The sequence below is a fragment of the Bubalus bubalis genome, chromosome 13 (assembly GCF_019923935.1).
Source record: "Bubalus bubalis isolate 160015118507 breed Murrah chromosome 13, NDDB_SH_1, whole genome shotgun sequence".
Lineage (NCBI taxonomy): Eukaryota > Metazoa > Chordata > Mammalia > Artiodactyla > Bovidae > Bubalus > Bubalus bubalis.
Genome location: NC_059169.1, coordinates 5,375,263 through 5,392,213, shown reverse-complemented (window position 1 = coordinate 5,392,213; position 16,951 = coordinate 5,375,263).

Below are 16,951 nucleotides of genomic sequence, written 5' to 3'. Positions count from 1 at the left end.
AACACCAAAGCAGCGGTTCTACCATTTTGAACGATTAAAGTTGATAACAAGAAAAAGGTGAAGACATAGATAAACAAACTTAATACAATCTCAAGATTAGAAACTAAGCCATGTATTAATAAAAGCAAGAGATCCAGGCAAAGAATAAAATATTAACTGCAGAGAACTGGGCTGTTGGCACCTGCATTGCCCCCATCCAGCGATACATGCATGGGTTCTTGTTTAGTTTTTCCCAGCGTCTTCCCTTTCCCCTTTATAATCTGTTCTCCCAATGGCAGCTGGCAAGATCCATTCAGTACATAAACCAGGTTGCTGCTGCTGCTAAGTCACTTCAGTCGTGTCTGACTCTGTGCAACCCCACAGACGGCAGCCCACCAGGCTCCCCCATCCCTGGGATTCTCCAGGCAAGAATACTGGAGTGGGTTGCCATTTCCTTCTCCAGGTTACAATCGCCTTTGCTCCATCCCTCGAATAGCGCCCTGATTCGCTCAGGCTGAATGTCAAGTCTTTACCAGAGATGAAGAGATGCTACCTGGTCCAGCTCTGGCCACCTCTCTCAAGCCATCTCCCACCCTTCTCCAGGGTGTGGGGTCCAGCACTCTGAACCCCAGCCCCCCATGCTACTGCCCCAGGCTTCAGCATTTCCTGTCTCCTCTGCCTGGAATGTTCTTTGGATGACTGCAAGACTTAACCACTAAATTTACACTTCTGTTCAAGTGTCACATCATCATAGGGCTTTTTCTTTTCTTTTCTTTTCTTTCTTTCTTTAAAAAACAGAAGCATGGTTGATTTATGTGGACTTCCCTGGTAGCTCAGCAGGTAAAGAATCCACTTGCAATGCAGGAGACCTCAGTTCAATTCTTGGGTCAGGAAGATCCACTGGAGAAGGGATAGGCTACCCACTCCATGTTCTTGGGCTTCCCTGGTGGCTTAGCTGGTAAAGAATCTGCCTGCAGTGTGCAAGACCTGGGTTTGATTCCGGAGTTGGGAAGATCCCCTGGAGAAAGGAATGGCTCCCCACTCCAGTACTGTGGCCTGGAGAATTCCATGGACTGTATAGTCCATGGGGTCGCAAAGAGTCAGACACGACTGAGCGACATTCATAGTTGATTTATAATATTGTGTTAGTTTAAGGTGTATAGCAAAGTGATTCAGAGATACACACACACACACACACACACACACACACACACATACACACGCTTACATCTCAGTCTTCGGTGGTGTCCAACCCTGCAGCTCCATGGACTGTAGCCCACCAGGCTTCTCTGTCCATAGGATTTTTCAGGCAAGAATACTGGAGTGGATTGCCATTTCCTCCTCCAGGGGATCTTCCCAACCCAGGGATAGAATCCACGTCTCCTGCGTTTCCTGCATTGGCAGGTGGATTCTTTACCACTGTGCCACCTGGGAAGCCCACCTATACGTGTATGTGTGTGTGTGTGTATACACCTATATGTACACACACACATATACAGCCCTGTGCACTGTAGCCTCCCACGCTCCGTCCGTGGGATTCCTCAGGCAAGAATACTGAAGTGGGTAGCCATTCCCTTCCCCAGGGAATCTTCTTGACCCAGAGATCAAACCCACATCTCCCAAGTCTCCTGCACTGAAGGCAGGTTCTTTACCTGCTGAGCCATTGGAAAAGATACACACACACACACACATTCTTTTCCCTTATAGATTATTACAAGATATTGAGTACAGTCCCCTGTGCTGCACAATAGGTCCTTGTTGTTTACTATTTTATGTATTTTATGTACCAGCTCAGTTCAGTCGCTCAGTCGTGTCTGACTCTTTGCGACCCCATGGACTGCAGCACACCAGGCTTCCTTGTCCATCATCAACTCTGGGAGCTTGCTCAAACTCATGTCCATCAGGCCGGTGATGCCATCCAACCATCTCCTTCTCTGTCGTCCCCTTCTCCTCCTGCCTTCACTCTTTCCCAACATCAGGGTCTTTTCCAATGAGTCGGCTCTTCGCATGTATATTTTATATACAGCAGTGCAGATATGTTAACCCTCCCCCAGCCCATCACAGGACTTTTTTTGACCATCTACTAAAATAACACTTGAGTCTCACTTGTGCCCCAACTTCCCCTCGTCTTCTTCACAGCCCTTCACGTTGCCAGATGCAGTTGTGTACTCTCCCCAAGTAGAACTTGAAAACAGGGACCACGACTTTATCCACTGGCTTTAAGGCCCATGACAGTGTCCCACACATAGAAGGTGCTTAGTAGGGTTGATTAATGAAATAATGCATGAAACTGCTGTCCCCATCTGTGTAATACATGCATAATTTCATTGTTTAATCCCCTGTACTGATCGTGTAAGTATTTGGGCTGGCCAGAAAGTTCATTCAGAGTTTTGTTAAGATGATTCAGGAAACCTAAACGAGCTTTTTAGCCAAGCCAATATCACTAATACGAAGCGCAGAAAGTTTAGGAGAATTGCCCAAGAAATAAGCAACCGAATGGTGGAATAGTGCTGTGCAGGCAGGTTTGCCAGCCCTGCAGGCTGGGCTCCGGGCCCCCCAACGCTGCTGACTAATGTAGAGGGGAGAAGGCTGCCTGACAGCCATGCAAATCCAAGTGTCTCCTGGTGAAATGAAAGCACCCTTCTGTTCATGGGTAGTGTGGGTGGGAACCCCCAAGGCAGGCTGAAAACCATCCGAAATTATCGGTTGTCCCTGAACATCCACAGAATCCTGGGTCCGAGTCGATTTATAGCCTCCCAAGTAAGAGAAATACCACTTGACTTGAGGGAGTCTTAGGAGCTCGCTCGTTTTGAAAGGGAAAAAAATAAAACTGAGAGCAAAAGAGAATGTGAGGCAGGAAAAAGAAAAAAAAAAAAAAAAAAAGCACTTCCCCTTTCCAGATACGCTGAAACAGAACTGTCAAATGCAGGAAAATCTTGTAAAGTTTTCCTCCGCTGTAGGCCATTGAATAGAACTGTAATAAACTCTGACCCATAAAAAGTCATGTAAACATTATAACCTGGTTTTACTAGCCCTTTAAGTACGGGGAGGCATTGATCTAAAACAGCTTGGGTCTCCTAAGTTCCCAAAGCCTTCGCGAGCATCCAACCTCCAACATGGGTGTTCGAAGGCCTCCGGCACTGAAAGCCAAAATTAGGATGGAGCTAGAAAATTGCAGCTATTTAGCTATTTGCCCCAGGCAGATGTTTGATATTTCCAAGAGCAAAACATCCGAAAGGAAAGCTCCTGAGGAAAAGCTACTTTGTAGCACCTACCACCATGGAACTATTTAATGTGCAATGTCCACAGTCAAAATAAATCCCTACGTGGACCTCAGCTGCCATGTTTCACTGTCCCTAAAAATCATACCAAGAAAGTATTTCATGCAGTAAAAATAGTCATCTCACTGCCTTAGGACAGATCAGCTCCGACTATCTCCCTGCGGCTAAAAAGCTTTACCGCATGAAATATAAATGCGGAAACATTCAAGGGAGATTTTTACAGGTGTCAACACGAATCCTCATTCCATTACCCATCTGTGGAATGCTAGTTAAGCCTGCCTTGAAAATATCTTTTTCTTCTTTTTCCTAGAATCCAAAAGAAAGCAGGGTGAATGAGGGGAGAAGCAGGCAGGACACCCAGTTAGCTGACTATCAGATTGCTCTGGCTTCCTAATTGTTTTTTTTTTTTTAATTTTCAAAAGCACTTTATCATTCTTTTTTTTAGTGTAAATATTTTTAAAAATTTTTTATGATGTCGTGTTGGTTTCTGCCATACAACAACACAAATCAGCCATAATCTTGTTTATAATTGTGCTTGCAAGGAAGTTAGCATCCGTGAGTCAGTCTCTGTTGCCAAGTAGGTGGTCATCCTGGTGGAGGATAAGAGTGTTTCTAGAATGAGGACTTAGCTACTTGATGTGCAGTTGGGGGGTGATGTATCCTCAGGGGAGCATCTTTGCCTGGCTTTGCTGGGCATCCCTCTGGGGGCCTCCTTGGCACTCACCTGTTTTGCTGATAGCATCACATCATGGATGTAAAGAACTGTCTGTAAAGAATCAAGGACAGCACAGAATGATGATAAGTGGCACAGGCTCTAGGTTTTAGGAGCTCCCCAGGGAGCCACTGGGTCTGCCTGCTAAGAGATGTTCTGGGTGTGTTGGAGCTCACATTCCAGATATGGGAAGCAGACTGGCCAAAATGCTGGCCAAGTAAGTGCTCAGAGCAAAAGGCCATTAAGTAGAATAAGGAAAGAGAACCAAGAATGGAGCAGACAAATTTTCACTTATAATTTGTGAGAATATTCTCAAATTCTTAGAGAGATATGAAGGTTTTTGCGTTATGCGCATGTTTTACTAAATGCATGTATGCATACATTTCTTAATTGGGACAGTAGCTTTCCCGAGGCAGGATTCAGGGTCCAGAATTTTTTTTTTTTTTAAGTAGTAGAAACTTGAATGCATCATGGAATTAGCAACCTGCCTCATTGGATTTGAAGGGAAAACATTTTTTCTACCTCCTGGAATACCAAGAGCAGCCCCTGGGGCTTGAGCAGAAACAAAGATCATAATTTATAGTCACAGATGGTGACTGCAGCCATGAAATTAAAAGACACTTACTCCTTGGAAGTAAAGTTATGACCAACCTAAATAGCATATTCAAAAGCAGAGACATTACTTTGTCAACAAAGGTTCGTCTAGTCAAGGCTATGGTTTTTCCTGTGGTCATGTATGGATGTGAGAGTTGGACTGTGAAGAAGGCTGAGCACCGAAGAATTGATGCTTTTGAACTGTGGTGTTGGAGAAGACTCTTGAGAGTCCCTTGGACCACAAGGAGATCCAACCAGTCCATTCTGAAGGAGATCAGCCCTGGGATTTCTTTGGAAGGAATGATGCTAAAGCTGAAACTCCAGTACTTTGGCCACCTCATGCTAAGAGTTGACTCATTGGAAAAGACTCTGATGCTGGGAGGGATTGGGGGCAAGAGAAGAAGGGGATGACAGAGGATGATATGGCTGGATGGCATCACTGACTTGATGGACGTGAGTCTGAGTGAACTCCAGGAGTTGGTGATGGACAGGGAGGCCTGGCATGCTGCAATTCATGGGGTCGCAAAGAGTCAGACACGACTGAGCGACTGATCTCTGTGGATCACGAAAATAAACTTATGCATTGGATCTTCAGAATAATCCAGGGAAACTGATTAAAGGGTCATCTCCTTTTATTAGATATGCAAAAACTGAGGTGAAGTTATTTTTACCAAGACCACAGAGTAAGGCCAGGTCCTCAAATTGACTCTTTCCACCCCTCTTTTCCCTTCTCTTTTCATGATTGTTTCTGCAAAGAGGTCATTCTTTTTTTTTTTTAATGGTCCGAGCCAGTCATTCATGAAAACTAGTGGAGGCAATGCAGACAGGGCACAACAGCGAGTTTCCTTGCGTGTGTGTTTCTAGTGAACATTGAGCTGGGATTCCAAAATCTGCAAGAAGACAGAGGTTGCTTAATAACAGTTCTTTTACCCAGTCTCGAGGGGGGAGATGATGGCGGAACATGGAATGGGTCTGTTTTGGATGGACGCTTGATCTTCTGGCCTCTGTTCTAGAGGAAAGAATGGGCTAGCAGCGTCCAGGAGGAAATACAGAGAAGATGGATCTGTATTACGGATCAAATGCAGTTTGGCAGACGGGTGTTTTGGCCAGTGACCACATCTGTTGCCATTAAAAAGTCCTCAACAAATCATGTACATCAGACATTTCAGATGAGTGGCTCAAAATTAGATTTATATGAAAACATTTTTTCACACATTGTGTTTCCAATTCATTACGCATCCAGTATCGTTTTTCAAGTTCATTGGTTTGACAGTTGGCTAGAAAGAAAAATCTCAATCTTTCCCAAGAGTTGGCCCCAAAGATGAGGTGCTCCCCTCCCTGATTACTCAGGACAGCTGGGTAGATGTTCCATGAATTCCATCACTGTCAGTGGGAAATCGGTGGTCACAATGAGCTCCCAGCAAGTGGATAGAAGTGAATTTCTCTCCTTCCCTCTGGAACGTGCATGTTAATAGATTAAAGCAGGCAGTTTTGCAATGGTCCAGAAAGAGAGGTGCAGAGGCAGCTGATGGCCCCCAACCTGCCCTCTTCATGTCTGGTGACTTGAAGGGACGCAGAGAAGGTTGCCAGCTCTGTCTTGGCTGCAAAAAGGGAGGAAAATGTAACGGCGGACACCAACCGGGTGTTGAATAGGGGGCTGACACTGCTTTGGAGGCTTTACATGGATTACTGTCAAGGCATCTATGGGTCCTCCCCTTTAGAGAGAAATCCTGGTAATATCCAAATTCCTACGTGCAATTCTCTACGTAGACAGAGAACCAGTTGTGTGAGGCTGTGTGGGCTACCGTCACACCAGATGGTTTCAAGAGAAATTTTAGGAATTCATTTCTAATTAGAGGTTCATTACATGTCAGATGTCTGTCCAGGTTCAAAGTGCTGAATAGAATAATAAAAAGTTTCACAGCTTACTGTAGAGTAAACGACCACCTCAATCCTAGGAAATAGCATCAGAGTAAAATAAATAAGACTTCTGATGGAGGAATATATTTCACATAGAAGCAAAAGACCTACATTCAGGGGGATTCTTGTTAAGTCACTTCAGTCGTGTCCAACTCTCTGCGACCCCATGGACTGTATAGCCCTCCAGGCTCCTCTGTCCATGGGATTCTCCAGGCAAGAATACTGGAGTAGGTTGCCATGCCCTCCTCCAGGGGATCTTCCTGAACCAGGGATCGAACCTGTGTCTCTTACATCTCTTGGATTGGCAGGCAGATTCTCTACCACCAGCACCACCTCACCCAGACCCCAAAATATATAAGACTCTTGATGGAAGAATACTTTTCACATAGGAGAAAAAGACGCAAAGTCCGGGGATTCTAGCAAGCCTGAGGCTGGTGACCCAGGTCAGAGGATGTCTCTGGGAGCACGGAGGAAGGGCTGATGACGTCCCATTAATTTCACAGCATCCTAAAGTCTCTGTGCTCAGAGACTCACTTTGGATAAACAATCAGTGACTCTTGCAAGTCATTCCTAATCTGCTTAGGGGCCCAGGAAGCTTCGATCTTATGGCAAGCCTTCCTAATTGAAGGGCAGTTGCTGCACCCTGGGGACTTCCCCAGTGGCTCAGCAGTTAAGAATCCGCCTGCCAATACAAGAGATGCAGGTTTGATCCCTGGGTCGGGAAGATCCCCTGGATAAGGGAATGGCAAGCTACTCCAGAATTCTTGCCTGGGAAATCCTTATGGACAGAGGAGCCTGGTGGGCTACAGTCCATGGGGTCGAAAAGAGTCAGACAGGACTGAGCGACTGAACAATAACTGCACAGTGTGGCTGGATGTTGGTGAGCACACACCCAGAGCCTGGATAAGCCCAGGCTGCATCTCATCCTGCGGAACGAGACCCCAGAACATCTGAGACCCCGGGCAGATGGGCGCTTTCACACTTGTCTGTCCCTCCAGAGCCCTGCAGCAGAAAAGAACCCCGGAGACAGCAGGAACCTGAAAACGTGGCTTCTGCAACCTGAGAGCAGCCCGGCACTGCCTCCCACACAGTCCTCATCGGAAACAGCAGCCCCATGAGCACTCTGCCAAAGCCTGCCGCCCCTCCCGCCTCCCACTCCCCCTGCGCCCCTGTAATCCCACAGCACCAGGCTCCAGGTTGCTCCTACCCACAGCATTCCCAGCCAAGACCCAGCCCTTTCATCTCCTGTGGATGAACTGTTCCTTGGTTTTGGCAGCTTAGCAAACTAAGTTCATATAAGGCAGGAGGGGCTCCATCAGAACCACATTGAGTGTGTGGAGGACAGAGGCTAGCAGAAAAGAAACTGCCGACCAAGGCAGGAGATGTAAGAGATGTGGGTTTGATCCCTAGGTTGGGAAGATCCCCTGGAGAAGGAAATGGCAACCCACTCCAGTATTATTGCCTGGAAAGTTCCATGGAGAGAGGAGCTTGGCGGGCTGTAGTTCATGGGGTCACAAAGAGCTGGACACGACTGAGCAAATCATAATTTTAATTAACGAATAATAAGAATGGTACTGTCTTCTATCCATAAAGAGCCCCCTGGAGGAATCTGGCAGGCTACGGTCCATGGGATCACAAAGAGTCGGACACGACTGAAGCAACTTAGCCATGGCCCACACTGACCTGCCTCTGTTACTGGAAGAAGACCTCCGGGGCCAAGATTGCCCAGGCTTGTTAGGAGATCTCTCTCCATGTGGGACACCACCACCCAGATATTAAATCAGAAGAGATTGAGACATCCTCACCTCCATAAATCTCTGGAACAAAAGAAAGAACTTGAGAAACCTTCATTGCCTTCTGCTCCTTTGGTGGGAAAAATCATACGTGTAAGAACTAAATTAGGCAGGGTCAAGACTGAGTGAGGTGATTGCTGCTTTTTTTATTTTTCCCCAGCTTCTATGTTAGAAACAAATTCCTCTGACGCTTGGCCATTTCTTTTCTTTTGTTTCTCTGTGTGTATGCTGGCGAGGTTTTGTTTTTGTTGTGCTGAGAAGTTTCGAAGAAATGAAAAACTCTGGAATATCAGATTTTAAGGTATAAAGTCTGGCTCACGAGACACCAAATGCTTTTGTTTTTGGTGCCACACTGTGCTTTGGGAATCTGTAATGACGTTCTCAGAGACTAGAAGAAAGAGTAAACCAGAAGAAGCCTTTTAAAATTTCCATTCAGTTCTTCGAGTCAGGTGGCCTTCCTAGGCGTCATCACTCTCTTGATTCTCCTTCCCAGGTACCTGGAGCCCTCATGCTGGTGTTCAGCATCTCGGGGTCCCCTAAGTGGGGTCTGGGCTGGATGTTCAATCGTCTCCATGCCCATCCTGTTTTTCATGCTGTGATCAAAGAGAGAGGAGGTGGTTAAGTACATTTACATCAGAGAAAAATTAACTGAGATGATTAATTTACCAGGGGAATCTGTATCGATAGAAGACAATGTCATCTTTATTATTATTTAATTAAAATTGTGGTGTGCTCAGTCATGTCCGACTCGTTGCGACCCCATGAACTGTAGCCCGTCAGGCTCCTCTGTCCATGGAATTCTCCTGGCAAGAATCCTGGAGTGGGTTGCCATTTCCTCCTCCAGGAGATCTTCCCGACCCAGGGATCAAACCTGCATTGCTGGCAGAGGGTTCTTTACCACGAGCGCCACCTGGGAAGTGATGAAATATCTCGACAGGAATTCATGGAAAGGCAGAATCGTCCACAAGCATATCAGAGGATGAAGACAAGAGCCTTTTCCAGGGTTACGTATGGTTCTTCCTCCCATCATTTTATATTCCATTCGAACAAAAAATGTCCCTGGCTTTTGCAAAAATCAAGCTCATAATTCTGGCAGTTTGGATTAGAAGACTTTATTAACCATTCTGCATTTATAGGAACTGATTAATACCACATAAAAAGCAAATCTTTTTAAGAGCGGCACCCAAGCCTTCCAGTCAAATAAGAACATTAATACCTATTTCACCTCTTTACGAATATTTCATTCCTACTCTATAGCTTTTCAAGCTATATAATTCAGCAGTAAAGTACAATTGGCTTAGGGAACAGTTTCCATACAGATATGTCGCTGACACACGCCATACCAAAATGATAATAATAAAGTGGATGGTATTTTAAGCTTTTATTATACACTTGCATTACATTGGGCTTGGCTGTCATATAAAAGGTATGAGGTATTAACTGCATTATCATGCATTTTTCACATTGAATATTATTTCATAAGAAATCATATCACCTTAGGTCAAACCAATGGTTTTTGCCCAACTGGTGTTCTATTCGGACATGCACTGAGATATTTATAAAGCCTCCTAGGAAGGGAAAACACAGCAGGTCTTAGAAAACTACACTGTATCAGAGATTCCATCTCTGCCAACACCTTGGGTGGGCTGGCACGGAATACAAATTGAGCTATTAAATCCAGAAAGTTTTGAAGAAAATCCAGAATGAATTCTAGGTATTCAGACTGGCTTCAGATTGCTTTCAAAAATGAAGAATGAAGCATTTAAATAAGTTAAATATCATTTGATGAATGAACTGATGATGTAAATATTTCAAAAATGAAAAAAAATAGATCATAGAACTTATTTCCACGCAATACAACTCACTTGCTAATTTTAATTAACATTGTGTATACCAAAAGACATTGACCAATATAATCTATTATAGACTAATATAGTCTGTTATATTAAATAATAGTGGGGTTCTTGTAGCCGTTAGACAACAGACTCTAAAGTCTTATGGGCCAGAAAAAATATTCAAAGGTCAACAGCAGTAGAAAAGAAAAGAAAACTCATGGAAAATAGATTTATTTTTTCCAAGAGCTTCCTTTCCATTTGAGGAGGTGTGCTCAGTCGTGTTCAACTCTTTGCAACACTGTGGATTGTAGCGTGCCAGGTTGCTCCTCTGTCCATGGGATTCTCCAGGCAAGAGTACTGGAGTGCGTTACTATTTCCTCCTCCAGGGGATCTTCCCGACACAGGTATCAAACCCAAGTCGCCTGCAGTTCCTGCATTTCAGGCAGATTTTTTACCTCTGAGCCACTGGGGAAGCCCGGGGAGACATGAAGGAGAAAAAAAAAATGTTGTTTGTTTTAGGACTTAAAAAAAAAAAAAAAATCTCAGTTATGAGAGCACCATAATCATGCTACCATTAAATAATATTTAAAATCTATTTCTGATACCTTTCTGACCGTGCTTGGGCCTTTGGGAGCTGACGTTTCTTCTCCTCTTCTCTAGTCTGGTAACCAGTTGTGGAATTGAGATTATAAGAGGTGACACCGGGTGTCACCCAGCCAGAGCACAAGAATGGGCTGGCCTCCCTGCAGATATGAAGGTGAGGAAGCTTATCCAGGATGCCTCCCTGGTGACTCTGTTTTCTCTCAGCCCAGACAGACCCATAGATCCCACCACCGGCTCCTCCAATCGTCCACCCCACTTCCTACCACACCCTTCAACTTTGACTACCCGTCTCCTTGCTGCTAAACGCGGCTGAAGGATAAACTACCGTCCAGGTGCCTGTCCTGAAGGCTGAAGGAGAAACGATTGCCAGCAGCAGCTTGGACACTTGCAGAACGAGAAAGGCTTTAGAACTGAGCTCATAAGAAGGGCACCGCTCCCACCTGGACAGTTAGTGGGGTTTCCTGGGGGTGATTCCAGGATGGCAGTCCCCACTTCCATCACGCCAGTGGCACCTGACAAAGGCAGGCTCCATACACACTACACAACCACACTCAGAGAGCCCCCTACCCGAAACCTCTCGGGGGTAGGTGGGGGAGACAGCAGCTTGCAGATCAGAGATGTCTAGGGCACAGGGCTCGGGTATCTGAGATTCCAGCCAAAAGGGGATTTTATATTTTTTTACATAGGAGGCTTCCACCTGTGATTTCCTTTGAACCACAAGGAAAAATGATTGCAAACCAAACATCCTCTCAAGGCCTCAGAGGAAGAGTGGAGGACAGTGTCGTGCAGAGTGGAAACCTGGACCCTGCAGGCAAGCACTTCCGGGTGCATCTCAGTGCCGGCACATGTGAGCGTGTGTTTTCCAGGTGATGCTTCTGTAGAAGTGGCAAACCGCCCTCTGCCTCTGAGCAAGGAAATGAGTGCGAGTGGCTGCGGACAGGGACTCGGGCGCCCACCAGCTCCCCAGGAGGTGAGGCCTCTCCTGGGCTGGACTGTGAGCTCAGCCTCAGAGCAGAAGGGGGTCAGGTCCAGAGATAGAGGGTGCACCCCTCTCTGATCATTAGTGCCCGAGCCTCGGGCAGGTGTGTGTGTTAGTCACTCAGTAGTGTCCAACTCTTGGCGACCCTATGGACTGTAGCCCACTAGGCTCCTCAGTCCATGGAATTCTCCCCATTCCCTTCACCAGAGGATCTTCACAACGCAGAGGTCAAACCTGGGTCTTTTGCATTGCAGGCAGATGCTTTACTATCTGAGCCACCAGGTGCCCAGGCATTAAAACTTTTGTTCAGGTAAATGCTGTTTGGGGAAGTTATTTTTTTCTTGCCCAACCTACAAAGAAGAAAATCAGTTCAGTTCAGTTCAGTCGCTCAGTCGTGTCCGACTCTTTGCGACCCCATGAATCGCAACACACCAGGCCTCCCTGTCCATCACCATCTCCTGGAGTTCACTCAAACTCACGTCCATCGAGTCGGTGATGCCATCCAGCCATCTCATCCTCTGTCATCCCCTTCTCCTCCTGCCCCCAATCCCTCCCAGCATCAGGGCCTTTTCCAGTGAGTCAACTCTTCGCATGAGGTGGCCAAAGTACTGGAGTTTCAGCTTCAGCATCATTCCTTCCAAAGAACACCCAGGACTGATCTCCTTTAGAATGAACTGGTTGGATCTCCTTGCAGTCCAAGGGACTCTCAAGAGTCTTCTCCAACACCACAGTTCCAAAGCATCAATTCTTCAGCGCTCAGCTTTCTTCACAGTCCAACTCTTGCATCCATTACATGACCACTGGAAAAACCATAGCCTTGACTAAATGACCTTTGTTGGCAAAGTAATGTCTCTGTTTTTCAATATGCTATCTAGGTTGGTCATAGCTTTTCTTTCAAGGAGTAAGCGTCTTTTAATTTCATGGCTGCAGTCACCATCTGCAGTGATTTTGGAGCCCAAACAAATAAAGTCTGACACTGTTTCCACTGTTTCCCCATCTATTTCCCATGAAGTGGTGGGACCAGAGGCCATGATCTTCCTTTTCTGAATGTTGAGCTTTAAGCCAACTTTTTAACTCTCCTCTTTCACTTTCATCAAGAGGCTCTTTAGTTCCTCTTCACTTTCTGTCATAAGGGTGGTGTCATCTGCATATCTGAGGTTATTGATATTTCTCCCGGCAATCTTAATTCCAGCTTGTGCTTCTTCCAGCCCAGCGTTTCTCATGATGTACTCTCCATACAAAAGAAGAAAACCAAAGAAGAAAATCAGTGCATCTAATTCACAAATTAAGAAGTAGCTAAAACCTAACCCCTTGGCCAATGAACATTGTATATACACCTCACCTTCTTTATTTGTCAGGAGACATTAGGTTGCTTCCATGTCTGGCTATTGTAAATAGTGTTGCTATGAACATTGAGGTACATATATCTTTTTGAATTAGTGTTTTTTTCCAGTTGTATGCCCAGGAGTAGGATTACTAGTGGAGAAGGGCATGGCAACACACTCCAGTATTCTTGCCTGGAGCATCCCAGTGGACAGAGGAGACTGGAGGGCTACAGTCCATGGGGTTGCAAAGAGTTGGACACGACTGAGAGACTAAGCACAGCACAGGATTGCTAGATCAAATGGCAATTCTAGTTTTAGTTTTTTGAGAACCCTTCATACTGTTTTCTATCATGGCCATACAAATCTGCATTCCCAGCCGAAGTGTAGGAGGGTTCCCTTTTCCACAGTGCTTCCCAGCATTTGTGCCATTTGTAAACTTTTTCACGACGGTCATTCTGTGAGGTTGGTGTGAGGTTGTATCTCACCACAGTTTTGACTTTCTTTTTGCCTTTATTTCTACAACCTAATCAGGCAGATGGCTTTTGACACTTTTTATATTTATTTTTGGCTATCCCCTAAAGCTTTGAGTATTTTTGCGAACTGTAGCAGGACCAAAACCACAAGGTGAATTCCAGTCCTCTTTGATTATTGAATAGTTCAATAGTATATTAATTTTGTCAATAATATATCAATCTTAGCAAAGAAAAATATTTTTTCTGAATGTTTTTTAGTGCCCTACTGACAATTATCTTTCTAAAATCTTGTTATTTGTCAGCAGGTCTCAGGTCAATTTGGAAATAGGTGAGTTTCCAACTCGTTTCTCCGGTCTCAGGTCAATTTGGAAATAGGTGAGTTTCCAACTCGTTTCTCTTATGAAGTGGTTTTCTCATGGCACATTCCTTGGCTTTGATGTAAGAGGATTTTGAAGCCAGAATAAATATCTTCCTGATAATGGTGCTGAGCTCCATTCCCACCCGAATAGAAATTTCAGAATATTTGAGCCAAAGGTCCCCAACTTTTCTGCAAGCAGTTTGGACACAAGATCATTAAATCGTAAAACAAGCCTCAACAAAAACGATGTATTTTGTTTGCTTCCCTGACCAGGCTGTTCATTGGCCTTCACTCAGTTCCAGCATAAACACTTGAGTCACAGGGATTCTATGGGCGTGTCACATGGCTCTTTACCCTGCCGCCTCTGCGGTCCCATGCCTTCTTTGTTCTAGACAGAACGCCCACCATCAGCGTGTGTCTAACCTCAGAATGCATGCACAGCAGAGGTCTGGGGGTAAGTCCCTTATAAGCTCCATGCCTGTCATCCTGAAGTCATCAGCCTAAGGAGGACCGTGAGCTTACTCACAGTGTAATTAAGTGGCCATGTCAGGGGGTCAGGCAGCATCATCTTCTCTGGCCAAAAACACTTAGAATCCTTGTGTGGCAATTTATGATAGTGCTGCCTGGCCAACTACCAGAAAACCAGCTATCTTAACTCATCCAGGCCACGCTCTGAAAAGCTTGTCTCTGTCTTTTTAACAGCATCTCTTCATTTGTGGAGTATCACATGCCTTCAGGAAGTACCTCACCAATGACATTGGTTGAAATTACTGAGGCTAGCTTTCCTGTGATGTCCAGGAATTGTGGCTTTCTCCATAACCCTCTTGGTGTGACTTTAACTATAACCCGTGATGGAGTGATGGGGCTTCCCAGGTGGTACTGGTGGTACAAAAAAATCTACCTGCCAGTGCAGGAGATGCAAGAGATGGGGGTTCAATCTCTGGGTTGGGAAGATCCCCTGGAGGAAGGCATGGGAACCCACTCCAGTTTTCTTGCCTGGAAAATTCCATGGACACAAGAGCCTGGAGGATTACAATTCATGGTGCTGCAAAGAGTCAGACATGACTGAGCAAGCAAGCGTGATGGAATGACTACTGAAAACACAGCAACATCAGGCCATATTTCAATTATCTACGTATGCTTAGCAAGAGCATTTAAGCAATTGACATGTTCTTATTAAACCAGATGAAAAACTGGTTTTACCTAGGCACTCCACAGGGAAAGCCTCCTCCTGAATTTCCTTGCAGATCACTTCTGAAAGGGAGATAAAGACAAAGAACTGCTATAGTCTTGTAACCTAAAACCCATAAACCTCACATTTGTATTCCTACACAGGCATAACTAGATGGGATCTTATCTTTGGCTGATTGACTTTCAGTAGTCCACTTAAGTATTTAGATTTAAGGCAGTGATTGAAGAAAATATTTTATTAATGAGAATAAAATGAGTAAGTTAAAATATGAATAAAAACGTAACAAAAGTAAGTCAACCCCAGAGTATCCAGACTGGATCAGCTCTCCTGACACCTTGACTTAAACCTCATCAAATTTATTTTGGACTTTTAGCTGCCAAAACTGTAAGAAAATAAATGTGTATTGCTCTAAGTGACATTTGTCATAACTTATTACATCAACAAAAGGAAGTCAGTTCACATTCCTCTGCCCAATAAGTTATTCATGAAAGCTTGCTTTAATTTGTTACCTTGTCAACACTTAATATTGTCTCTGTTTCCCTGCTAGCCATTCTTGTGAGTATATATTTCACTGTAGACTTATTGTGCATTTTCCTGATTAAGAATGAAATTTAACAATGCTTATTACATATTTAATGGCCAATTCGATTTCCTCTTTTATGAGATGGTCACTTGTGCTTTTTCAGTTCAGTTCAGTTCAGTTCAGTCGCTCAGTCATGTCCGACTCTGCGAACCCATGAATCACAGCACACCAGGCCTCCCTGTCCATCACCAACTCCCGGAATTCACTCAAACTCATGTCCATCAAGTCAGCGATGCCATCCAGCCATCTCATCCTCTGTCGTCCCCTTCTCCTCCTGACCCCAATCCCTCCCAGCATCAAAGTCTTTTCCAATGAGTCAGCTCTTTGCATGAGGTGGCTTCTTCACAGTCCAACTCTCACATCCATACATGACCACTGGAAAAACCATAGCCTTGACTAGACAGACCTTTGTTGGCAAAGTAATGTCTCTGCTTTTGAATATGCTATCTAGGTTGGTCATAACTTTCCTTCCAAGGAGTAAGCCTCTTTTAATTTCATGGCTGCAGTCACCATCTGCAGTGATTTTGGAGCCCAAAAAAATAAAGCCTGACACTGTTTCCACTGTTTCCCATCTATTTCCCATTAAGTGATGGGACCAGATGCCATGATCTTCGTTTTCTGAATGTTGAGCTTTAAGCCAACTTTTTCACTCTCTTTCACTTTCATCAAGAGGCTCTTTAGTTCCTCTTCACTTTCTGCCATAAAGGTGGTGTTATCTGCATATCTGAGGTTATTGATATGTCTCCCATTGTTAAAAAGCTATCTTTTCTCATTGATTAATTTTTCTCATAGGTGTGTTTGTATGCTCAGTTCTGAGTCGTGTCCAACTCTTTAAATCCCCATGGACCAGAGCCCACCAGGCTCCTCTGTCCATGGGATTCTCCAGGCAAGAATACTGGAGTGGGTTGCCATGCCCTCCTCCAGGGGATGTTCCTGACCCAGAGACTGAACTCACATCTCCTACAATGCAGGCAGATTCCTTACTGCTGAGCCATCAGGGAAGCCCTTTTCTCAGAGGTAAGATTTGCCATTTCTATACATTAACCTTTCTTGGATATATAAATATGGATGTGGATTTAAATCCGGATATTGATACAGATATAGACTTAGCTCTCACTGCACAGTTAATTACTCTCATATATTTCGAGGAACAGAACTTAATTCTGATGTAGTCATTTTTTATCCCACTGCCCCTTAGTGATTTTGAAGATTAATAACTTAGTCTCCTTCCTTGAGATCATGAAGATATGCTTTTATATTATATTCTGAGAGTTTTAGTGATTTTATTACATATATGCTTCTCATACAGCTGGAATTGAACTTG